Here is a 27,903-nt window from a genome sequence, read left to right as displayed (position 1 = left end):
TAGTGCCTTTGGCCCATCAATATATATGGAGTTCTCTGATAATGGTTGTTTATTATGTGCGATTTGACTGCAATGCGATTCGTGAACCATTTTCTATAAAGTGAACTATCATCCCTGCTTCCAATCTGTCACACCCTGTCAGAGTTTTATATATCTCACTGAGATCTCCACTCATTTTCCTAAAACCCATGGAATACAGGCCCAGTCACCCCAAACTCTGCTCCCACAACTAACCTGTCATCCCAGAGATCAGTCTGGTCATCATGCACGGCACTCCCTCAATGTCAGGTTTGCCCTTTATTAGGTAAGGACACCAAAACTGCACACAATACTGCACAATGTCCGAGATAGGGTCCCACTAAGGCCCTGTACAGTTGCAGTAAATGACCCTTACTCCTGTATTCTAAATCCCCCTGAAATGAAGGTGAATAAACCATTTATCTTCCTACCTGCTTTCTGCTACTGCAATATTGCTTTCAGTGACTGGTGTACAGGGAGATCCAGATCTTTTCAATGTTACAGCTCCCTACTTGCTGGGTTTATTACACTGTATACAGCATGCCAATGCCATTCCCAGTATTAACTTTCGTGTTCAGAACTCACTGCCTTACATGGACTCGGAAGGCTGCGCAGAAATAAACAAAAATGCATCTTAAGTTCATTTATTGATCAACAATTATCAACCAATCCCTTTTCAAATGATAGGCTGCCATTCAATTGATCCCATCAATTTACACAACCTCTCATCTCTGCCATTGCTCTCCATCTGCACGGTATTTGCCCAGTCACTCCAATTGTCTCAATCAACTTGGAGGTAAAAACAATGACAGCAGATGCTGGAAACGGATTCTGGATTAGTGGTGCTGGAAGAGCACAGCAGTTCAGGCAGCATCCAAGGAGCTTCGAAATCGACGTTTCGGGCAAAAACCCTTCATCAGGAATAAAGGCAGTGAGCCTGAAGCGTAGAGAGGTAAGCTAGAGGAGGGTGGGGGTGGGGAGAAAGTAGCATAGAGTACAACAGGTGAGTGGGGGAGGGGATGAAGGTGATAGGTCAGGGAGGAAAGGGTGGAGTGGATAGATGGAAAAGGAGATAGGCAGGTAGGACAATTCCAGACCAGTCATGGGGACAATACTGAGCTTGAAGTTTGGAACGAGGGTGAGGTGGGGGAAGGGGAAATAAGGAAACTGTTGAAGTCCACATTGTTACCCTGGGGTTGAAGTGTTCCGAGGTGGAAGATGAGGCGTTCTTCCTCCAGGCGTCTGGTGGTGAGGGAGCGGCGGTGAAGGAGGCCCAGGACCTCCATGTCCACGGCAGAGTGGGAGGGCGAGTTGAAATGTTGGGCCAAGGAGCGGGGTGGTTGATTGGTGCGGGTGTCTCGGAGATGTTCCCTAAAGCACTCTGCTAGGAGGCGCCCAGTCTCCCCAATGTAGAGGTGACCGCATCGGGACCAACGGATACAATAAATTATATTAGTGGAGGTGCAAGTGAAACTTTGATGGATGTGGAAGGCTCCTTTAGGGCCTTGTATAGAGGTGAGGGAGGAGGTGTGGGCGCAGGTTTTACAGTTCCAGCGGTGGCAGGAGAAAGTGTCAGGATGGGAGGGTGAGTTGTAGGTGGGCGTGGACCTGACCAGGTAGTCACGGAGGGAACAGTCTTTGCGGAAGGTGGAAAGGGGTGGGAGGGAAATATATTCCTGGTGGTGGGGTCTGTTTGGAGGTGGCGGAAATGTCGGCGGGATGATACGGTTTATGCGAAGGTTGCTGGGGTGGCAGGTGAGCACCAGGGCGTTCTGTCCTTGTTACCGTTGGAGGGGTGGGGTCTGAGGGCGGAGGTGCGGGATGTGGATGAGATGCGTTGGAGGGGATCCTTAACCACGTGGGAAGGGAAATTGTGGTCTCTAAAGAAGGAGGCCATCTGGTGTGTTCTGTGGTGGAACTGGTCCTCCTGGGAGCAGATACGGCGGAGGCGGAGGAATTGGGAATACGGGATGGAATTTTTGCAAGAGGTAGGGTGGGAAGAGGTGTAATGCAGGTAGCTGTAGGAGTTGGTGGGTTTGTAAAAAATGTCAGTGTCAAGTCGGTCGTCATTAATGGGGATAGAGATGTCCAGGAAGGGGGTGGGGGGGTGGGGGGGGAGGTGTCAGAGATGGTCCAGGTAAATTTAAGGTCAGGGTGGAATGTGTTGGTGAAGTTGATGAATTGCTCAACCTCCTCGCGGGAGCACGAGGTGGCGCCAATGCAGGAATCAATGAAGCGGAGGACGAGGTGGGGAGTAGTGCTGGTGTAATTACCGAAGATCAACTGCTCTACGTAGCCAACAAAGAGACAGGCCTAGCTGGGGCCCATACGTGTGCCCTTGGCTATCCCTTTGGTCTGGAGCAAGTGGGAGATTTCAAAGGAGAAATTGTTAAGGGTGAGGACCAGTTCGGCCAAACGAAGAAGAGTGTCGGTGGAAGGGTACTGTTGGGGACGTCTGGAGAGGAAAAAACTGAGGGCTTGGAGGCCCTGGTCATGGTGGATGGAGGTGTAGTGGGATTGGATATCCATGGTGAAGATGAGGCGTTGGGGGTCGGGGAAACGGAAGTCTTGGATGCGGTGGAGGGCGTGGGTGTTGTCTCGAACGTATGTGGGGAGTTCCTGGACTAGGGGGGATAGGACAGTGTCGTGGTAGGTAGAGATGAGTTCAGTGGGGCAGGAGCATGCTGAGACAATGGGTCAGCCAGGGTGGTCAGGTTTGTGGATCTTGGGAAGGAGGTAGAACCGGGCAGTGCGGGTTCCCGGACTGTGAGGTTGGAAGCTGTGGGTGGGAGATCTACTGAGGTGATAAGGTTCTGTATGGTCTGGGAGATGATGGTTTGGTGAAGGGGGGGTAGGGTCATGGTCGAGGGGGCAGTAGGAAGAGGTGTCCTCGAGTTGGTGTTTGGCTTCAGCAATGTAGAAGTCAGTGCGCCAGACTGTCGGTTTATATATATATATATATATATATATATATATATATATAAAACCTGGAAATTTAGAGTCTCCTCAGTTTGGACATTGACTCCGTGCTGTCTGGTTAAATACAGAAACATAACCAGGAGGTTTAGTGTCTCCTCGGTTAAGAGCACTGACTCTGTGCCTGCTGTTTTAATATATATAAAACCAGGATATTTAGGGTTTCCCCAGTTTTGGGCACTGACTCGCAACTCTACAGTTTAATTAATATATATAACGAGGAAATTTAGAGTCTCCTCATTATAGGGCACTGATTCTGTTGGCTGGTTAAATGTATATGACCTGGAGATTCAGAGCCTCGTCATTGAATGGGACTGAGTGTCTGCTGGCTGGTGGAATAAATAAATGTATAACCAGCTGATTTAGATTCTCCTCCGTTTAGGGCATGGACTCTGTGTTGGGTGGTTAAATAAACATATATACCCAGAAGATTTAGGGTCTCCTCATGTTTAGGTGACTGACTCTGTGCTGGCTGATTAATTGAATATATGTAACCAGGAGATGTAGAGTCTGCTCATTACAGGGCACTATCTCTGTGCTGGCTGGTTAAATACATGTTTACAACCAGGGGATTTAGTGTCTCCTCAGTTTAGAACAGACTCTATGCTGTTCGTTTAAATATATATATAACCAGGATATTTAGAGTCTCCTCAATCTAGGGACTGACTCTATGCTGGATTGTTTAATAAGTATATGTAATTACAGGAGATTTAGAGTCTGTTCAGTTTAGAGCACCGACTCTGTGCTGGATGGTTAAATATATCTCACCAAAGATTTAGAGTCTGCTCATTATAGGGCACTGAGACTGTGCTGGCTAGTTAAATAAATACATATAAACAGGACATTTAGAGTCTCCTCAGGTTAGGGCATTGACATTCTGCTGTCTGATTAAATAAATATATATAACAGTCAGATTCGGATTCTCCTCAGTTTAGGGCACTGACTCGGTGTTGTCTGGGTAAATATACAGAGCCAGGAAAATTACAGTCTCCTCAGTTTAGGGTACTGACTTTCTGCTGGCTGGTTAAATAAATATATATAACCAGAATATTTAGGGTCTCCTCAGTTTAGTGCACTGTCTCTGTGCTTGCTGGTTAAATAAATAAATATAACCAGCACATTTAAACTCTGCTCGTTATAGGGCATTGACCCTGTGCTGGCTGGTTAAATACTGAAATATAACCAGGATATTTAGAGTCTCCTAAGTTTGGGGTACTGACTCTGTGCTCGCAGGTTAATTATATCTAACCAGGAGATTTAGAGTCTCCTCATTTTAAGGCCCCGACTCTGTGCGAGATGGTTAATTAAATATAACCTGGAGATTTAGAGACTCCTCATTTTAAGGCACTGACTGTGTGGAGTCTCCTTAGTTTATGGCACTGACTGGTAGCTTAAATAAATATATATAACTAGGTGGCTGGTGGCTTAAATAAATATATATAACTAGGAGATTTACAGTCTCCCCTGTTTAGGGTTCAGACTGTGTGCTGGATGGATTAATACATATATACAGCCGGGAGATTTCGAGTCTCCTCAGTTTAGGGCACTGCCTCTTTGCTGTCTGTTCAAATACATATATCCAGGATATTTAGAGTCTCCTCAGTTTGGAGCACTGACTCTGGGCTGGCTGGGTCAATTTACATAACCAGGAGATGTAGAGAATCCTCACTTTATGTCACTGACTCTGTGCTGGCTGGTTAAATATCTGCATGTAACCAGGAGATTTAAATTCTGTTCAATTTAGGGCACTTACTCGGTGCTGGCAGGTTAAATGTATATAGCCAGAAGGATTAGTCTCCTCAGTTTGCGATACTGACTCTGGGCTGGCTGGTTAAACAAATAGCGATAACCAGGAGATTTAGTGTCTGTTCAGTTTAGGGCAATGGCTCTGTGCCTGCTGTTTAAATATATATATATATATATATATATATAATCAGGATATTTAGGGTTTCCCCAGTTTTGGGCACTGGCTCTCAACTCTACGATTAAATAAACATATTTAATCTGTTAATGCACTGATTTCGGTCTGGCGGATTAAATAACTAGATATAACCAGATTTAGAGTCGCCTCAGTTTCCGGTTCAGACTATGTGCTGAATTTATAAATACACATAAATTACCAGGAGATTTAAAGTCTCCTCAGTTAAGGGCACTGACTCTGTGCTGTCAGTTTAAATATATATATAAACTGGAAATTTAGTCTCCTCAGTTTGAGCACTGACTCTGTGTTAGCTGGTTAAACATATATATACAACCTGGAGATTTAGAGTCTTCTCTGTTGAGGGCACTGACTCTGTGCTATCTGTTTAAATATGTATAACCACGAAATTCAGATTCTCCTCAGTCAAGGCAGAGACACTGTGCAGGATGGTGAAATAAACATGTATATCCAGGAGATTTAAATTCTCCACATGTTAGGGCACTGACATTGTCCTGGCTTGTTACATAAATATATATAATCAGGAGATTTAGAATCTCCTCATTTTAGGGCACTGACTCTGTGCTGGCTTGTTTAATACATATAACCAGGAGATTTAGTGTCTACTCAGTTATGGGCACAGCCAACAGATTGTCTGAACCCTAAAATGAGCAGACTCTATATCTCCTGGTTATATATCGATTTATCCAGCCAGTCCAGAGTCAGTGCCCCAAACTGAGGAGACTGTAAATGTCCTGGTTATATATATTTATTTAACCAGCCAACACAGAGTCAGCACTGACTTTATGCTGGCTGACTAATTTCAAAACAACAGGAGATTTAGAGTGTCCTCAGTAAAGGGCACTGTCTGTGTGCTGTCTGTTTAAATACATATATAGCCAGAAATTTAGAATCTCCTCAGTTTAGGGCACTGGCTCTGTGTTGGTGGTTTAATTAAAAATATATATATATTATATATATATATATAAAACTAAGAGATTTAGAATCTCCTCAGTTTAGGGCTTAGACTATGCGCTGGATGGATAAATACACATAAATAACCAGGAGTTTTCGAGTCTCCTCGTTTTAAGGCACTGACTCTGTGCTGGCTGGTTGATTACTAGGAGATTTAGAGTCTCCTCATTTCAAGGAACTGACTGAGTGCTGTTTGTTTAAATATATATAACCAGGCGCTTTAGAGTCTCCTCAGTTAAGGCACTGACTCTGTGCTGTCTGGTTAATTATATATACCCAGGAGATTTAGAGTCTCCTCAGTTTCGGGCACTGACTTTCTCCTGGTTATATATATATATATATTTATTCATCCATCACATATTCTGAGCCCTAACCTGAGGTGATTCTAAATCTCCTGGCTATATATTTATTTAACCCGCCAGCCTCAGTCAGTGCCCAAAACAAAGGAGACTCTAAATATCCTGATTATATGTTTGTACTTAACCAGCCAGTCTAGCGTCAGTGCCCTATAATAAGCAGCCTCTAAATCTCCTGGTTATGTATATTTATTTAGTCAGCCAGCGCAGTCAGTGACCCAAAATGAGGAGACTCAATCTCCTGGTTGTATATATTTAACCAGCCAACACAGTCAGTTCCCTAACCTGAGGAGACACTAAATCTCTTCATAATATATTTATTTAACCAGGCAGCATAGAGTCAGTGCCCTAAACCGAGGAGACACTAAATCTCCTGATAATATATTTATTTAACCATGCAGCATAGAGTCAGTGCCCTAAACGGAGGAGACTCTGAATCTCCTGCTTGTATATATTTAAACAGCACATAGTCTGAGCCCTAAACTGAGGAAACTGTAAATTCAGTTATATAAATGTATTTAACCCACCAGCCCACAGTCAGTGTCCTAAGCTGAGGAGACTCTAAATCTCCTGGTTATATATATTTAATGGTCAGCGCAGAGTCAGTGCCCTTAAATGAGGAGAAAAAAATCTCTTGGTTTTATATATTTATTTAACAAACCTGCACACAGTCAGTGTCCTATAGTGCGCAGAATCTAAATCTCGTGGTTGTATATATTTATTTAACCAGACAACATAGTAACCTTAAAATGAGGAGACTCTGAATCTTCTGGTTTTATATATATATATATATGTGAGTATTTATCTCTACAGCACATAGTCTGAGCCCTAAACTGAGGAAACTGTAAATCTCCTAGTTATATTAATGTATTTAACCAGCCAGCCCAGAGTCAGTGCCCTACATTACGCAGCCTCTAAATCTCCTGGTTATGTATATTTATTTCGTCAGCCCGCACAGAGTCAGTGCCCCAAACTGAGGAGACTTTAAATGTCCTGGTTGTATATATTTAACCAGCCAACACAATCAGTGCCCTAACTTGAGGAGACACTAAATCTCCTGATTTTATTTTTATTTAACCATGCAGCATAGAGTCAGTGCCGTCAACTGAGGAGACTCTGAATCTCCTGATTGTATATATTTAAACAGCACATAGTCTGAGCCCTAAACTGAGGAAACTGTAAATCACCTAGTTATATAAATGTATTTAACCCGCCATCCCACAGTCAGTATCCTAAGCTGAGGAGACTCTAAATCTCCTGGTTATATATATTTAAATGTACAGCCCAGAGTCAGTGCCCTTAAATGAGGAGAATCTAAATCTCTTGGTTTTATATATTTATTTAACCAACCAGCACAGAGTCAGTGTCCTATAGTGCGCAGGATCTAAATCTTGTGGTTGTATATATTTACTTAATCAGACAACATAGAGTCAGTAACCTTAAACTGAGGAGACTCTGAATCTCCTGGTTTTATATATATGTGTATTTATCTCTACAGCACATAGTCTGAGCCCTAAACTGAGGAAACTGTAAATCTCCTAGTTATATAAATGTATTTAACCGGCCAGCCCACAGTCAAAGACCTAATCTGAGGAGTTTATAAATATCCTGGTTACATATATTTAACCAGACATCACCGAATCAGTGAAATAAACTGACGAGTCACTAAATCTCCTGGTTACATATAACCACCCAGCAGAGTTAGTGCCCGAAAATGAGCAGACTCTAAATGCCCTGATTACATATATTTCTTTAACTCACCAGCAGAAATTCAGTGCCCTAAACTTAGAAGACTTTAAATCTTCTGGTTATATGCATTAAACCAGCCAACACACTGTCAGTGCTCTAAACTAGAGACTCTACATCTCCTGGTTGTAACTATTTATTTAACTAGCCAGCACAGAGTCTGTGCCCATACTGAGGAGACTCTAAATATTTTCGTTATAAAACATTTAATCAGCCACCATACAATCAGTGCCCCAAACTGAGGAGACTCTTAATCTGAGCCCTAAACTGAGGAAACTGTAAATCTCCTAGTTATATTAATCTATTTAACTGGCCAGCCCACAGTCAGTGGCCTAATCTGCAGAGTCTTTAAATATCCTGGTTATATATATATTTAATCAGACAACTCCGAATCAGTGCCCTTACCTGAGGAGTCTCTCAATCTCCTGGTTACATATAATGACCGAGCACAGAGTCAGTGTCCTAAAATGAGCAGACTCTAAATGCCCTGACCACAAATATTTATTTAACTCACCAGCAGAAATTCAGTGCCCGAAACGTAGAAGACATTAAATCTTCTGGTTATATATATTAAACCAGCCAACACTCTGTCAGTGCCCTAACCTAGAGACTCTACATCTCCTGATTGTATCTATTTATTTAACCAGCCAGCACAGGGTCTGTGCCACAAACTGAGGAGACTCTAAATACTCTCGTTATAAAAAAATTAACCAGCCACCATACAATCAGTGCCCTAAACTAAGGAGACTCTAAATCTCCTGGTTGTTAATACCTATTTATCCATTCTGCACGTAGACTAAGTCCTAAAGTGAAGAGAATCTAAATCTCCTGGTCATATATATTTATTTAACCAGCCAGCACCGAGTCACTCCCCGAAATTGTGGAGAATTTAAATCTACTGGACATACATGTTTATTTAACCATTCGGCACAGAGTCAGTGCTCTAGACTGAGGAGACTCGGAATCTCGTGGTTTGACATTTTTATTCAACTAGTCAGTAGAAAGTCAGTGCCTTAAACTGAGGAGACTCTAAATCTCCTGGTTATATCTGTTTTTTTTTAAACCAGCCAATCCTGACTCAGTGCCCCAAACTGAGGAGACTCTCAATCTCCTAGTTATATCTGTTTTTTTAACCAGCCAGCACAGAGTCAGTGCCCCAAACTGAGGAGACTCTAAATAATCTGGTTATAAGAGTTTTAACCAGCCGCCACCATACAGTCAGTTCGCGAAACTGAGGAGACTCTAAATCTCCTAGTTATATTTAATTAACCAGCTCGTGGCACTGTGCACGGTGGCACAGTGGTTAGCACTGCTGCCTCACAGCGCCAGAGACCCGGGTTCTAATTCCCGACTCAGGCGACTGACTGTGTGGAGTTTGCACATTCTCCCTGTGTCTGCGTGGGTTTCCTCCGGGTGCTCCGGTTTCCTCCCACAGTCCAAAGATGTGCAGGTCAGGTGAATTGACCATGCTAAATTGCCCGTAGTGTTAGGTTAAAGGGGTAAATGTAGGGGTATGGGTGGGTTGCGCTTCGGCGGGTCGGTGTGGATTTGTTGGGCCAAAGGGCCTGTTTCCACATTCTAAGTAATCTATATTAAACAGACAGAACAGAGTCAGTGTCCATAACTGAGTAGAGTCTAAATCTCCTGGTTACGTATGTTTAAATACACAGCACAGAGTCAGTGCCCTAGAATGAGCAGACTCTAAATCTCCTGGTTATATATATTAGACTAGCCAGCACAGAGTCAGTGCCCTAAACTGTGGAGAATTTAAATCTCCTGGATATGCATGTTTATTTAACCATCCAGCACAGAGTCTGTGCTATAGATTGAGGAGATTCTGAATCTCGTGGTTATGTATATGTAAACAGTCAGCACAGAGTCAGTGCCCTTGACTGAGGAGACACTAAATGTCCTGGTTATATATAATTATTTAATTAGCCAGCTAAAAATCAGTGCCCAAGACTGAGGAGACTCTAAATCTCCTGGTTATACGCATTTTTTTTACCAGATAGCCCAGAGTCAGTGCTCCAAACAGAAGAGACTACAAATAACCTGGGTATATAATTTATTAAACCCGCTAGCCGACAGTCAGTGGCCTAAACAGAGGAGACTCTAAATCTCCTGGTTATATATATATTTATTTAACCAGCCAGCACAATGTCAGTGCCCTAAATTGTGGAGAATTTAAATCTCCTAGAACGTACATGTTTATTTAACCATCCAGCACAGAGTCAGTGCTCTGGACTGAGGAGAATCGGAATCTTGTGGTTTTACATATTCATTTAACTAGACAGTAGAAAGTCAGTGCCCTGAACTGAGAAGAGTCTAAATATCCTGGTTATACAAATTTGAACCAGCCACCAAACAATCAGTGCCTGAAACTGAGGAGGCCCAAATCGTCCTGGTTATATACAATTAACCAGCCAGCACGGAGTCAGTGCTCCAAACTGAGGAGACTCTAAATACTCTGGTTAACAAAGTTTTAATCAGCCACCATACAGTCAGTTGTCGAAAATGAAGAGATTATAAATCTCCTGATTATATTTAATTAACCAGCTCATTACATATACTAAACAGACAGAACCGAGTCAGTGCCAATAACTGAGTAGACTCTAAATCACCTGGTTATGTCTATTTAAATACTCAGCACAGAGTCAGTGCACTAGAATGAGCAGACTCGAAATGCCCTGGTTATATATGATTATTTAATCAGCCAGCATAGAATCAGTGCCCTAAACTGACGAGACTCTAAATCTCCTGATTCTATATAATTATATAACCAGGCAGCACAGAGTCAGTGCCCTAATCTGAGGAGTCTATAAATATCCTTGTTATATATATTTAACCAGACATCACAGAATCAGTGCCCTTAACTGAGGAGACTCTAAATGTCCTGGTTGTATTAATTTATTTAACTCACCAACAGAAAGTCAGTGCACTAAACTGAGAAGACTCAATCTCCTGGTTATATATATATTAAACCAGCCAACACACATTCAGTGCCCTAAACTAGAGACTCTACATCTCCTGGTTGTATCCATTTATTTAACTCGCCAGCACACAGTCTGTGTCCCAAACTGAGGAGAATTTAAATCTCCTGGATGTGCATGTTTATTTAACCATCCATTACAGAGTCCGTGCCATAGACTGATTAGATTCTGAATCTCGTGGTTTTATATATATGTAAACAGACAGCACAGAGTCAGTGCCCTTGACTGAGGAGACACTAAAAGTCCTGGTTACATATATTTATTTAAGCAGGGTGTAGATTTGCTTGCTTAGTTTGATATCCGGATGTTTCATTACCTGGCTCATGAACATCATCAGTGGCGACCTCCAAGTGAAGCGAAGCTGTTGTCTCCTGCTTTCTATTTATATCTTTCTCCTGGATGGGGTTCCTGGGGTTTGTGGTGATGTCATTCCTGTTCATTTTCTGAGGGGTTGATAGAAGGTATCTAGATCTATGTGGAAAAAGTGAGGACTGCAGATGGTGGAGATCAGAGCTTAAAAATGTGTTGTTGAATAAGCGCAGCAGGTCAGGCAGCATCAAAGGAACAGGAGAATCGACGTTTCGGTTATAAGCCCCTCTTTAGGAATGAGCAGGGTCAGTCTGGCGCACTGACTTCTACATCGCTGAAGCCGAGGGGTCTTAGTAGTCTGGCTGTCATTTACTTAACCAGGCAGCACAGAGTCAGTGCCCTCAACTGACGAGACTGTAAATCTACAAGATATATAAATTTATTTAACCCGCCAGCCCACAGTCAGTGCCCTAATCTGAGGAGTCTAAAGATATTCTGGTTACAAATATTTAACCAGACATCACAGAATCAGTGCCCTAAAATGAGCAGACTCTAAATGTCCTGGTTGTATATATTTATTTAACTCACCAGCAGAAAGTCAGTGCCCTAAACGGAGAAAACTCTAAATCTTCGGGTTATATATATTAAACGATCCAACACACAGTCAGTGCCCTAAACTGAGGAGACTCTAAATCTCCTGGTTGTTTCTATTTATTTAACCAGCCCGCACAGATTCAGTGCCCTAAATTGTGGAGAATTTAAATCTCGTGGAAGTACTTGTTTATTTAACCATCCAGCACAGAGTCAGTGCTCTAGACTGAGGAGAATCGGAATCTCGTGGTTTTACATATTTATTTAACTAGCCAGTAGAAATTCAGTGCCCTAAACTGAGGAGACTCTAAATCTCCTGGTAGTTTACATGAACTTATAAATTCAGCACATAGTCTGTGCCTTAAACTGAAGAGACTCTAAATCTCCTGGTTATATATATTAAACCAGCCAACACACAGTCAGTGCCCCAAACTAGAGACTCTAAATCACCTGGTGGTATCTATTTATTTAACCAGCCAGCACAGAGTCAGTGCCCCAAACTGAGGAGACTCTAAATATCTTGGTTATACAAATTTGAACCAACCACCATACAGTCAGTGCCCTAAACTGAGGAGACTCTAAATCTCCTGGTTATAGTGAATTAACCAGCTCATTATATATATTAAACAGACAGAAGAGAGTCAGTGCCCATAACTGAGTAGAGTCTAAATCTCCTGGTTATGTATATTGAAAAACACAGCATAGAGTCAGTGCCCTTGAATGAACAGACTCTATATCTACTGATTATATATTTATTTAACTAGCCAGCACAGAGTCAGTGCTCTAAACTGTGGAGAATTTAAATCTCCTGGATATACATGTTTATTTAACTATCCAGCACATAATTCATAACTTATGAATTTATAAGTTCATAAGTTCATGCCCTTGACTGAGGAGACAGTATAAGTCCTGGTTACATCTCTCTGTTTAACAAGGGTGTAGATTTGCTAGCTGAGCTATAGGTTTGATATTCAGACGTTTCATTACCTGGCTAGGTAACATCATCAGTGGCGATCTCCAAGTGAAGCGAAGCTGTTGTCTCCTGCGTTCTATTTATATCTTTCTCCTGGATGGGGTTCCTGGGGTTTGTGGTGATATCATTTCTTGTTCGTTTTCTGAAGGGTTGATAGATGTCATCGAGATCTATGTGTTTGTTTATGGCGTTGTGGTTGGAGTGCCAGGCTTCTACGAATTATCTGTCATGTCTTTGCTTACCCTGTCCCAGGATAGATGAGTTGTTCCAGTCGAAATGATGATTTTCAACACCCGTGTGTAGGGTTACGAGGCAGAGAGGATCCTGTCTTTTTGTGGCTAGCTGTTGTTCGTGTATCCTGGTGGCTAACTTTGTTCCGGTTTGTCCTACATAGTGTTTGTGGCAGTCCTGGCATGGAATTTTGTAGAAGAAGTGTGTTTTGTCCATGTGATGTACTGAGTCTTTTCATTTTGCTAGTTTTTGTTTGAGAGTGTTGTTGGGTTTGTGTACTACTAGGATTCCGAGGGGTCTTAGTAGTCTGGCTGTCATTTCTGAAACTTCTTTGATGTATGGTAAGGTGGTTAGGGTTTCTGGCTGTGTTTGGACTGCTTGTCGTGGCTACTTCTCGAGGAATCTGTGCACTATTTCTTTGGGTATCTGTTCTTCTTGAATACGTTGTATAGGTGGTTCTCCTCTGTTTTCCGATGTTCGTCTGTGCTGCAGTGTGTGGTGGCTCGTTGGAATAGTGTTCTGATACAGCTTTGATTGTGTGTGTTGGGATGGTGACTGGTGTCGTCAAGTATTTGGTTTGTGTTTGTCAGTTTTCTGTAGGTTTGTAGTTCTCCGTTGTCCTTTCCTGGACGTCACAGTCGAAAGAAGAGTCTCCTCAGTTTAGTGCACTGACTGTATATCCAGGAGATTTAACTTCTCCACAGTTTAGGGCAGTGACTCTGTGCTGGCTGGTCTAATATATATAACCAAAAGATTTCGAGTCTGCTCTTTCTAGGGCACTGACTCTGTGCTGTGTATTTAAGTATACGCAACCAGGAGATTTAGACTCTACTCAGTTATGGGCACTGACTTTGTTCTGTCTGTTTTATATATATAACGAGCTGGTTAATTAAATATAACCAGGAGGTTTAGAGTCTCCTAAACCTAGGGCAGTGACTATGGGCTGGCGGGTTAAATACATTTATATAACTAGGTGATTTGCAGTTTCCTCAGTTTAGTGCTCAGACTATGTGCTGTATAGATAAATGCATGGCGATTTAGAATCTCTTCGGTTAAGGGCATTGACTCTGTGCTGCTGTTTAAATATATCCAACCAGGAGATTCCGAGTCTCCTCAGTTTAGGGCACTGACTCAATGCTGCCTGGCTAATATATATATATATATATATTATCAGGAGATTTAGTGTCTCCTCAGGTTAGGGCACTGACTGTATTGGCTGGTTAAATATATACAACCAGTAGATTTAGAGTCTCCTCATTTTGGAGCAAAGACTCTGTTCTAGCTGACTAAATAAATAGACATAACCAGGAGATTTAGAGACTGCTTCGTTTCGGGCACTGACTGAGGCTGGCGGGTTAAATAAATATATATAATCAGGAGATTTAGAGTCGCCTCAGTTTAGGGTTCAGACTATGTGATGGATGAATAAATACACACACACACACACATATATATATATATATATATATATATATATATATATATATAAAACCAGGAGAAAGTCAGTGCCAGAAACTGAGGAGACTCTAAATATCCTGCTTATATATAATTAACGAGACAGCACAGAGTCAGCGCCTTAACTGATGAGACGCTAAATCGCCTGGTTATATATATTTAAATAAACAGCACTCAGTCAGTTCCTTGAAATGAGGAGACTCTAAAACTCCTGGCAATTTATGTGTATTTATCTGTCCAGCACGTAGTCTGATCCCTAAACCGAGGAGGGTCTAAATTTCTGGTTATATATATTTAAACAGACAGCACACAGACAGTGCCCCTGACTGAGGACACTCTAAATCTCTTGTTGTTTTTAAATTAGTCAGCCAGAATAAATTCAATGCTGATTCTGTGTTGGCTGGTTAAATACATATATGCAACCAGGACATTTACAGTCTCCTCAGTTTGGGGCACTGACTCTGGACTGGCTGGGTAAATCGATATAAAACCAGGAGATATAGTGTGTGCTCATTTTAGCATTCAGACAATGTGCTGGCTGTGCCCATAACTGAGTAGACTCTAAATCTCCTGGTTATGTCAGGGCCCACAGAGTCTGAGGAGACTCTAAATGTCCTGGTTATATATATTTATTTAACTAACCAGCAAAAAGTCAGTGCCTAAAAGTGAGAAGACTCTAAATCTCCTGGTTATATATATTTAACACAGCCGACACAGAGTCAGTGCGCAAAACTTTGGAGACTCTAAATCTCCTGGTTATATGTATTTTTTAAACAAGCCAGCCCAGAGTCAGTGCTCCAAACAGAGGAGACTGTAAATATCCTGGTCATATGTTTTTTTTTAAATCCGCCAGCCTGCAGTCAGTGCCCTCACCTGAGGAGACTCTAAATCTCCTGGTTATATATATTTATTTAAATCACCAGCACAACGTCAGTGCCCTAAATTGTGGAGAATTAAAATCTCCTGGACGTACATGTTTATTTAACCATCCGGCACAGAGTCAGTGCTCTTGACTGAGGAGAATCGAATTCTCGTGGTTTTACATATTTATTTAACTGGACAGTAGAAAATCAGTGCCCTGAACTAAGGAGACTCTAAATCACCTAGTTATATCTATTCTTTTTTTAACCAGCCGTCCCAGAGTCAGTGCCCCAAACTGAGGAGAGTCTAAATATCCTGGTTATACAAATTTGAACAAAACAACACACAGTCAGTGCCCTAAACTGAGAAGAACCAAAACGTCCTGGTTATATACAATTAACCAGCCGGCACAGTCAGTGCCCCAAACTGAAGAAAATCTAAATCTCCTGGTTATGTTTATTTAAATACGCAGCACAGAGTCAGTGCCATAGATATAGAATGAGCAGACTCTTAATCTCCTGATTATGTTTCTGTATTTAACCAGCCAGCACAGTCAATGCCCTAAACATTCTCTAAATCTCCTGTTTATATATTTATTTAACTAGCCAGCACAGTCTCAGTGCCCTGTAATGAGCAAACTCTAAATTTTTGGTGATATTTATTGATCCATCCAGCACAGAGTCAGTGCCCTAGACTGAGAACATTCTGAATCTCCGAGTTAGATATGCTTATTTAACTAGCCAGCCAAAAGTCAGTGCCTGAAACTGAGGAGACTCCAAATATACCGGTTATATATATTTAAAAAGACAGCACAGAGTCGGTGCCCCAAACTGAGGAGATTCTAATATAAATATTTATCGATCCAGCACATAATCTGAGCCCGAAACTGAGACGACTCCAAATCTCCTAGTTATATCTGTTTATTTAACACGCCAACCCACAATCAGTGCCCCAAAATGAGGATAATCTATATATATTTAACCAGATAGCGCAGAGTCATTTCATTAACTGAGGAGATTCTAAATCTCCTTGTTACATATATTTATTTAATCAGTCAGCACAGAGTCAGTGCCCTAAACTGAGGAGACTCTAAATATCCTGATTATATATATATATATTTAAACGGACAGCATTGAGCCAGTGCCCTAAACTGAGGAGACACTAAATCTCCAGGTTATATATATTTATTTACCCAGCCTGCTCAGAGTCTGTCCCCTTAACCGACAAGACTCTAAATCTCCAGGTAATATATATTTAACCAGCCAGCCCAGACTCAGTGCCCTAAACTGAGGAGACTCTAAATCTCCTCGTTAAACAGACAGCACAGAGTTAATGCCCTTAACTGAGGAGATTCTAGATCTCCTGGTCATATTTCTGTATTTAACCAGCCAGCAGAAAGTCAATGCCCTAAACTGAGGAGAGTGTAATTCTCATGCATCTATATATTTAACCAGCCAACAACGAGTCAACAATGCCCTAAACTGATGAGAATCTGAATCTAATGGTTATAAATATTTATTTAACTAGCCAGCAAAAAGTCTGTGCCTCAAACAGAGGAGACTCTAAATCTCCTGGTTATATATATTTATTTAACTAACCAGCAAAAAGTCAGTGCCTAAAAGTGAGAAGACTCTAAATCTCCTGGTTATATATATTTAACACAGCCGACGCAGAGTCAGTGCGCAAAATTTTGGAGACTCTAAATCTCCTGGTTATATGTATTTTTTTAACCAGCCAGCCCAGAGTCAGTGCTCCAAACAGATGAGACTGTAAATATCCTGGTCATATGTTTTTTTTTTAAATCCGCCAGCCTGCAGTCAGTGCCCTCACCTGAGGAGACTCTAAATCTCCTGGTTATATATATTTATTTAAATCATCAGCACAATGTCAGTGCCCTAAATTGTGGAGAATTAAAATCTCCTGGACGTACATGTTTATTTAACCATCCGGCACAGAGTCAGTGCTCTTGACTGATGAGAATCGAATTCTCGTGGTTTTACATATTTATTTAACTGGACAGTAGAAAATCAGTGCCCTGAACTAAGGAGACTCTAAATCACCTAGTTATATCTATTTTTTTTTAACCAGCCGTCCCAGAGTCAGTGCCTCAAACTGAGGAGAGTCTAAATATCCTGGTTATACAAATTTGAACAAAACAACACACAGTCAGTGCCCTAAACTGAGAAGAACCAAAACGTCCTGGTTATATACAATTAACCAGCCGGCACAGTCAGTGCCCCAAACTGAAGAAAATCTAAATCTCCTGGTTATGTTTATTTAAATACGCAGCACAGAGTCAGTGCCATAGATATAGAATGAGCAGACTCTTAATCTCCTGATTATGTTTCTGTATTTAACCAGCCAGCACAGTCAATGCCCTAAACATTCTCTAAATCTCCTGTTTATATATTTATTTAACTAGCCAGCACAGTCTCAGTGCCCTGTAATGAGCAAACTCTAAATTTTTGGTGATATTTATTGATCCATCCAGCACAGAGTCAGTGCCCTAGACTGAGAACATTCTGAATCTCCGAGTTAGATATGCTTATTTAACTAGCCAGCCAAAAGTCAGTGCCCGAAACTGAGGAGACTCCAAATATACCAGTTATATATATTTAAAAAGACAGCACAGAGTCGGTGCCCCAAACTGAGGAGATTCTAATATAAATATTTATCGATCCAGCACATAATCTGAGCCCGAAACTGAGACGACTCCAAATCTCCTAGTTATATCTGTTTATTTACCACGCCAACCCACAATCAGTGCCCCAAAATGAGGATAATCTATATATATTTAACCAGATAGCGCAGAGTCATTTCATTAACTGAGGAGATTCTAAATCTCCTTGTTACATATATTTATTTAATCAGTCAGCACAGAGTCAGTGCCCTAAACTGAGGAGACTCTAAATATCCTGATTATATATATATATATTTAAACGGACAGCATTGAGCCAGTGCCCTAAACTGAGGAGACACTAAATCTCCAGGTTATATATATTTATTTACCCAGCCTGCTCAGAGTCTGTCCCCTTAACCGACAAGACTCTAAATCTCCAGGTAATATATATTTAACCAGCCAGCCCAGACTCAGTGCCCTAAACTGAGGAGACTCTAAATCTCCTCGTTAAACAGACAGCACAGAGTTAATGCCCTTAACTGAGGAGACTCTCGATCTCCTGGTCATATTTCTGTATTTAACCAGCCAGCAGAAAGTCAATGCCCTAAACTGAGGAGAGTGTAATTCTCATGCATCTATATATTTAACCAGCCAACAACGAGTCAACAATGCCCTAAACTTAGGAGAATTTGAATCTAATGGTTATAAATATTTATTTAACTAGCCAGCAAAAAGTCTGTGCCTCAAACAGAGGAGACTCTAAATCTCCTGGTTACATATATTTATTTTACCAGCCAGAACAGAGTCAGTGCCCAAGAATGAGCAGGCTTTAAATCTCCTGGTTATGTATATTTATTTAATCAGCCAGCATAGAACCAGTGCCCTAACATGAGCAGACTCCATATCCCCTGGTTATATATCTTTAACCAGCCAGCACAGAGTCAATGGCCTAAGCTGAAGTGACCCCAAATCTCCTGGATGTATCTATTTATTTCACCAGCCACCACACAGTCAGTGCGCTAAACTGAGGAGACTCTAAATCTCCTGGTTATTAATATGTATTTATCCATCCAGTGCATAGAATGAGCCTTCAACTGCGGAGAATCTAAATCTTAACCCGCCAGCCCACAGTCAGTGCCCTAAACCAACAGATTTAGATTCTCCTCACCTTAAGGCACTGTTTCTGGGCTGATTGGTTCAATAATCAGGAGATTTTGAGTCTCCACAGTTTAGGGCACTGACTCTGGGTTAGCTGGTTAAATAAATATACACAAGCAGGAGATGGAGACTCTCCTCAGTTAAGGGCACTGACTCCGTGCTGTCTGTTTATTTAAATATTACCAGGAAACTTGGAGTCTTCTCAGTTTAGGGCACTGCCTGTGGGCTGGAGGGTTAAATTAATATACATAACTAAAAGATTTAGAGTCTCCACAGTTCAGGGATGTGACTATGTTCTGGATGGATAAATACAGATATAACCAGGTGATTTAGAGTCTCCTCAGTTTAGGGCACTGATTCTCTGCTGGCTGGTTAAATAAATATTTATAAACAGGAGATTTAAAGTATACTCATTTGAGGGCACTGACTCTGTGCTGTCTGGTTTGATATACACAACCAGAAGATTTAGAGCGCTGACTCCAGGCTGGCTAATTAAGTATATTTAATCAGGAGATTTAGAGTCTTCTTAGATGAGGGCACTGACTCTGTGTTGGCTGGTTAAATATATATAACCAGGTAATTTAGAGTCTCCTCAGCTTAGATCATTGACTCTGTGCCCTAAATATATATATTTAACCAGCCAGCACAGAGTCAGTACCCTAAACTGAGGAGACTGTAAATCTCCTGGTTTATATTCATCCATCTGAGCCCTCGAATGAGCAGACTCTAAATCTCCTGGTTATATTTATTTATCCAGCCAGCACAGTCAGTGGTCTAAACTGAGGAGAGTCGCAATCTCCTGCTTGTGTATATTTATTTATCCAGCTAACCCAGAGTCAGTGTCCTAAACTGTGGAGACTCAAAATCTCCTGATTATGTATATTCATTTAACCCGCCAGCCCAAGGTCAGTGCTCTTAGGTGAGGAGACTGTAAATCTCCTGGTTTAGGGCACTGACTGTGGGCTGGTGGGTTAAGACTTAGAGTTTCCGCAGTTGAAGGCTCATTCTATGTACTGTTTGGATAAATACATATTAATAACCAGGTGATTTAGAGTCTCCTCAGTTTAGCGAACTGACTGTGTGGTGGCTGGTTAAATAAATGGATACATCCAGGAGATTTAGGGTCTCTTCAGCTTAGGGCATTGACTCTATGCTGGCTGGTTAAACATATATAACCAGCGGATTTCGAGTCTGCTCATGTTAGGGGACTGATTCTATGCTGGCTGATTAAATAAATATACATAACCAGACGATAAAGAAGCCTGCTCATCCTTGGGCACTGACTCTCTGCTGGCTGGTAAAATAAATATATATAACCAGGAGATTTAGAGTCTCCTCTGTTTGATGCGCAGACGTTTTGCTGGCTAGTTAAATAAAAAATTATAACCATTAGATTCAGATTTTCCTCGGTTTAGGGCACTGACTCGTTGTTGGATGGTTAAATATATAGATGCATGAGAATTACACTCTCCTCAGTTTAGGGCATTGACTTTCTGCTGGCTGGTTAAATACAGAAATATGACCAGGAGATCTAGAGTCTCCTCAGTGAAGGGCATTAACTCTGTGCTGTCTGTTTAAATATATATAACGAGGAAATTTAGAGTCTTGTCAGTTAAGGGCACTGAGTCTGGGCTGGCTGGTTAAATATATATTACCTGGAGATTTAGAGTCTTGTCAGTTAAGGGGACAGACTCTGAGCAGGCTGGGTAAATAAATATATATAACCTGGAGATTTAGTGTCTCCTCAGTTTAGGGCACTGGCTCAATGCTGTCCGTTTAAATATATATATATAATCAGGATATTTAGAGTCTCCTCAGTTTAGGGCACTGACTCTGTGCTGACTGATTACATAAATATATGTAACCAGGAGATTCAGAATCTCCTCAGTTAAAGAAATGACTCTGCGCTATCTGGTTAAATATATATATAGATTATCCTCATTTTGGGGCACTGATTGTGGGCTGCCCCGTTAAATAAATAGATATAACTAGGAGATTTAGAGTAGCGTCAGTTTCGGGCTCAGATTATGTGCTGGATCGATAAATATTTATATTAGAATCTCCTCAGTTTGGGGCACTGACTTTTGGCTGGCTCGGTAAATAAGCATAACAATTATAAGCAATAACTAGGGGATTCAGAATGTTCTCAGTCTAGGGCACTGACTCTGCGCTGGATGGATCAATAAATATCACCAAAAATTTAGAGTCTGCTCACTACAGGGCACTGAGACTGTGCTGGCTAGTTAAATAAATATATAAACAGGAGATTTAGAGAATGTTTAGGGCATTGACTGTGCTCGCTGGTTAAATACAGAAACATAAACAGGAGATTAAGCGTTTGCTCGTTCTATGACACTGACTCTGTGCTGCGTATTTAAATAAACATAACCATGAGATTTAGAGTCTCTTCAGTTTGGGCACTGACTGTGCCGGCTGGTTAATTGTATATAACCAGGACGTTTTGGGTCTCCACAGTTTAGGGCAGGGACTGTGTGGTGGCTGGTTCAAATTTGTACAACCAGGATATTTAGACTCTCCTCAGTTTGAGGCACTGACTTTGGGATGGCTTCTTAAAAAAATAGATATAGCTAGGTGATTTAGACTCTCCTTAGTTCAGGGCACTGACTTTCTACTGTCTAGTTAAATAAATATGTAAAACCACGAGATTCTGATTTTCCTCAGTCTGGAGCACTGGCTCTGTGCCGGATGGTTAAATAAACATGTATGTCCAGGTCCTTTAAATTCTCCACAGTTTAGAGCACTGACTCTGTGCTGCCTTGTTTAATACATATAACCAGGAGATTTAGAGTCTGGTCATTTTCGGGCACTGACTCTGTGCTGTGTATTTAAATATTCATAACCAGGAGAGTTAGCGTCTACTCAGTTATGGGCACAGCCAGCACATTTTCTGAACCCTAAAATGAGCAGACTCTATATCTCCTTGTTATATATCGATTTACCCAGCCAGTGAGGTAAAAACAATGACTGCAGATGCTGGAAACCAGATTATGGATCAGTGGTGCTGGAAGAGCACAGCAATGCAGGCAGCATCCAAAAAGCTTCGAAATTGACGTTTCGGGCAAAAGCCCTTCATCAGCCAGTCCCGAGTCAGTGCCCCAAACTGAGGAGACTCTAAATGACCTGGTTACATATATTTATTTAACTAGCCAAGATAGAGTCAGCACTGACTTTATGCTGGCTGATAAATTTCAAAACAGCAGGAGATTTAGAGTGTTCTCAGTAAAGGGCACTGACTCTGTGCTTGTGGGTTAATTAAATATATCTATATATAACTAAGAGATTTAGAATCTCCTCAGTTTAGGGATCAGACTACGTGCTGGATGGATAAATACATATAAATTACCAGGAGTTTTCGTGTCTCCACATTTTAATGCACTGAATCTATGCGGCTGTTTGATTACCAGGAGATTTCGAGTCTCCTCATTTCAAGGAACTGACTGAGTGCCGTTTGTTTAAATATATATAAACAGGCGATTTAGAGTCTTCTCAGTAAAGGCACTGACTCTGTGCTGTCTGCTTAATTATGTTTAACCAGGTGATTTAGAGTCTCCTCAGTTTCGGGCACTGACTTTCTCTTGGTTATAAATATATATATATATATATATATATATATATATATATGTATGTATTTATTCATCCATCACATAGTCTGAACCCGAAACTGAGGCGACTCTAAATCTCCTGATTATATATTTTTATTTAACCCACCAGCCTCAGTCAGTGCCCAAAACTAAGGAGACTCTAAATATCCTGGTTATATGTTTTTACTTAACCAGCCAGTCCAGAGTCAGTGCCCGACAATAAGCAGTCTTTAAATCTCCGGGTTATGTAAATTTATTTAGTCAGCCAGAACAGAGTCAGTGCCCGAAAATGAGGAGACTCTAAATCTCCTGGTTGTATATATTTAACCAGCCAATACAGTCAGTGCCCTAACCTGAGGAGACACTAAATCTCCTGATTATATATATTTATTTAACCGGGTAGGATAGAGTCAGTGCCCAAAACTGAGGAGGCTCGGAATCTCCTGGTTGGATATATTTAAACAGCAGCACAGAGTCAATGCCCTTAACTGAGGAGATTCTAAATCGCCATGCATTTATCTATACAGCACATAGTCTGAGCACTAAACTGAGGAAACTGTAAATCACCTAGTTATATAAATGTATTTAACCCACCAGCCCATAGTCAGTGCCCTAAGCTTTGGAGACTCTAAACCTCCTGGTTATATTTAATTAACCAGCTCGTTATATATATAAAACAGACAGAACAAAGTCAGTGCCCATAACTGAGTAGAGTCTAAATCTCCTGGTTGCGTATACTTAAATACACAGCACAGAGTCAGTGCCCTAGAACGAGCAGACTCGAAATCTTCTGGTTATATATATTAGACCAGCCAGCACAGAGTCACTGCCCTAAACTGTGGAGAATTTAAATCTCCTGGATATACATGTTTATTTAGCCATCCAGCACAGAGTCTGTGCCATAGACTGAGCAGAATCTGAATCTAATGGTTATATATATTTAAACAGACAGCACAGAGTCAGTGCCCTTGACTGAGGAGACTCTGAATGTCCTGGTTATATAGATTTATTTAACTAGCCAACAAAAAAATCAGTGCCCAAAACTGAGAAGACTCTAAATCACCTGGTTATGCGTAGTTTTGTAACCAGCCAGCCCAGAGTCAGTGCTCCAAACAGAGGAGACTCTAAATATCCTGGTTATATAATTTATTAAACCTGCCAGCCCACAGTCAGTGCCCTCACCCGAGGAGACTCTAAATCTCCTGGTTATATATATATTTATTTATCCAGCCAGCACAGTGTCAGTGCCCTAAATTGTGGAGAATTTAAATCTCCTAGACGTACATGTTTATTTAACCATCCGGCACAGAGTCAGTGCTCTAGATGGAGAAAAATCAGAATCTCATGGTTTTACATATTTATTTAACTAGACAGTAGAAAGTCAGTGCCCTGAACTGAGCAGACTCTAAATCACCTAGTTATATATATTTTTTAACCAGCCATCCCAGAGTCAGTGCCCCAAACTGAGGGAGTCTAAATATCGTGGTTATACAAATTTGAACCAGCCACCACACAGTCAGTGTCCTAAACTGAGGAGACCCAAAACGTCCTGGTTATTTCCAATTAACCAGCCAGCACAGAGTCAATGCCCCAAACTGATGAGACTCTAAATACTCTGGTTATAAAAGTTTTAACCAGACACCACACAGTCAGTTCCCGAAAATGAGGAGACTCCAAATCTCCTCGTTATATATATTTAAACAGACAGTGCAGAGTCAGTGCCCTTAACTGAGGAGACTCTAGATCACCTGCTCATATTTCTGTATTTAACCAGCCAGCAGTAAGTCAGTGCCCGAAACGGAGGAGATTCTAAATCTCCTGTTTATATACATTTATTTAACTAACCAGCACAGTCTCAGTGGCCCATACTGAGCAGACTCTAAATCTTTGTGATATGTATTTAACCATCCAGCACAGAGTCAGTGCTCTAAACAGAACAGACTCTAAATCTCCTGGTTTTATACATATTTATTAAACTGGCCAGCACAGAGTCAGTGCTCTAGACTGAGGAGATTCTGAATCTCCTGGTTATATATATTTATTTTACCAGCCAGCAGAGAGTCAGTGCCCAAGAATGAGCAGGCTTTAAATCTCCTGGTTATGTATATTTATTTAATCAGCCAGCATAGAATCAGTGCCCTAACATGAGCAGACTCCAAATCCCCTGGTTATATATCTTTAACCAGCCAGCACAGAGTCAATGGCCTAAGCTGAAGTGACCCCAAATCTCCTGGATGTATCCATTTATTTAACCAGCCACCACACAGTCAGTGCGCTAAACTGAGGAGACTCTTCTTTCGACTGTGACGTCTAGGAATGGACAACGGAGAACTACAAACTTGCATATACAGAAAACTGACAAACACAGACCAAATACTTGACGACACCAGCAACCATTCCAACACACACAAACAAAGCTGTATCAGAACACTATTCCAACGTGCCACCACACACTGCAGCACAGACGGACTTCGGAAAACAGAGCAGAACCACCTATACAACGTATTCAAGAAGAACGGATACTCAAAAAATACAGTGTGCAGATTCCTCAAGAAGAAGCCACGACAAGCAGACCAAACACAGCCAGAAACCCTAGCCATCTTACCATACATCAAAGAAATTTCAGAAATAACAGCCAGACTACTAAGACCCCTCGGAATCCTAGTAGAACACAAACCCACCAACACTCTCACACAAAAACTAACAAACTTAAAAGACCCAGTATATTCCATTGACAAAACCAACGTCGTCTACAAAATTCCATGCAAGGACTGCCACAAACACTACGAAGGACAAACAGGAAGAAAGTTAGCCACCAGGATACACGAACACCAGCTCGCCACAAAAAGACACGACCCTCTCTCCCTCGTAGCCCTACACACGGATGAAAAAATACACCATTTCAACTGGGACAACACAACTGTCCTGGGACAGGCGAAGCAAAGACATGCCAGAGAATTCCTAGAGGCCTGGTGGCACTGCAACCACAACGCCATAAACAAACACATAGAGCTAGATGCCATCTATCAACCCCTTAGAAAACGAACAGGAAATGACATCACCACAAACCCCAGGAACACCGTCAAGGAAAAAGATATAAATAGAAAGCAGGAGACAACAGCTTTGCTTCACTTGGAGGTCGCCACCGATGATGTTACCTAGCCAGGTAATGAAACGTCTGGATATCAAACCTACAGCTCAGCGAGCAAATCTACACCCTGGTTGAATAGATATATGTAACCAGAACTTTTAGTGTCTCCTCAGTCAAGGGCACTGACTCTGTGCTGGATAGTTAAACAAACATGTATATCCAGGAGATTTAAATTCTCCACAGTTTAGGGCACCGACGTTGTGCAGCTGGTTAAATAAATAGAAATAATCAGGAGATTTAGAGTCTGCTCATTCCAGGGCACTGACTCTATGCTGTGTATTTAAATTTACATAATCAGGAGATTTAGACTCTACTCAGTTATGGGCACTGACTCTGTTCTGTCTGTTTAATATATATAATGAGCTGGATAATTTAATATAACCAGGAGATTTGGAGTCTCCTCATTTTTGGGAACTGACTGTGTGGTGGCTGGTTAAAACTTTTATAACCAGGATATTTAGAGTCTCCTCAGTTTTGGGTACTGACTCTGTACTGGCTGGTTAATTGTATATAACCAGGATGTTTTGTGTCTCCACAGTTTAGGACACTCACTGTGTGGTGGCTGGTTCAAATTTGTATAACCAAGATATTTAGAGTCTCCTCAGTTTGGGGCACTGGTTCTGTGCTGGCTGGTTAAATAAATAGATACCACCAGGTGATTTAGAGTCTCTAGTGTAGGGCACTGACTGTGTGTTGATTGGTTTAATATATATAACCAGGAGAATTAGAGTCTCCTCAGTTTAGAGCACAGACTATGTGCTGAATTTATAAATACATATAAACTACCAGGAGATTTAGAGTCTCCTCAGTTTAGGGCACTGAATATCTACTGGCTAGTTAAATAAATATGTAAAACAACGAGATTTCGATTCTCCTCAGTCTCGGGCATTGACTCTGTGCTGGATGGTTAAATAAACATGTATATCCAGGAGATTTAAATTCTCCACAATTTAGGGCACTGACTCTCTGCTGGCTGGTTAACTAAATAGTTACAACCAGGAGATTTAGAGTCTCCTCTGTTTCGGGCACTGACTGTGTTTGGATGTTTTAATATATATAACCAGGAGATTTAGAGTCTTCTCAATTTAGGGCACAGACTTTCTGCTGGTGAGTTAAGTAAACATATATAACCAGGACATTAAAAGTCTGCTCATTTTAGGGCGCTGACTCTGGTTATATGTAACTAGGAGATTTAGAGTCTCCTCAGTTAAGGGCACTGATTCTGTGATGTCTGGTTAAATATATGTAACAAGAATATCTATAGACTCCTCAGATTAGGGCACTGACTGTGGGCTGGTGGGTTAAATAAATGACAGCCAGACTACTAAGACCCTTCGGTATCCTAGTAGCACACAAACCCAACAATACTCTCAAACAAAAACTAACAAACTTAAATGACCCAGTACATCCCATGGACAAAACCAACGTCGTCTACAAAATTCCATGCGAGGACTGCCACAAACACTACGTAGGACAAACAGGAACAAAGTTAGCCACCAGGATACACGAACACCAGCTAGCCACAAAAAGACACAACCCTCTCCCCCTCGTAGCCCTACACACAGATGAAAAAAAACACCATTTCGACTGGGACAACACATCTATCCTGGGACAGGCTAAGCACAGACATGTCAGATAATTCCTAGAGGCCTGGCACACCAACCACAATGCTATAAACAAACACATAGATCTATTTCCGCCACCTCCAAACAGACCCCACCACCAAGGATATATTTCCCTCCCCACCTCTATCAGCGTTCCGGAAAGACCACTCCCTCCGTGACTACCTCGTCAGATCCACACCCCCCACCAACCAAACTTCCACTCCTGTCACCTTCCCCTGCAACCGCAAGAAATGCAAAACTTGCGCCCACACCTCCCCCCTCACGTCCCTCCAAGGCCCCAAGGGATCCTTCCATATCCATCAGAAATTCACCTGCACCTCCACACACATCACTCACTGCACCCGATGT

Source organism: Chiloscyllium plagiosum, unplaced genomic scaffold (genome assembly GCF_037043375.1).
Source record: "Chiloscyllium plagiosum isolate Xiang-an unplaced genomic scaffold, Cpla_swu_hap1 HiC_scaffold_21, whole genome shotgun sequence".
NCBI lineage: Eukaryota > Metazoa > Chordata > Chondrichthyes > Orectolobiformes > Hemiscylliidae > Chiloscyllium > Chiloscyllium plagiosum.
The sequence above is the reverse complement of the archived record's forward strand: the minus strand, read 5'-3'. Positions refer to the sequence as shown.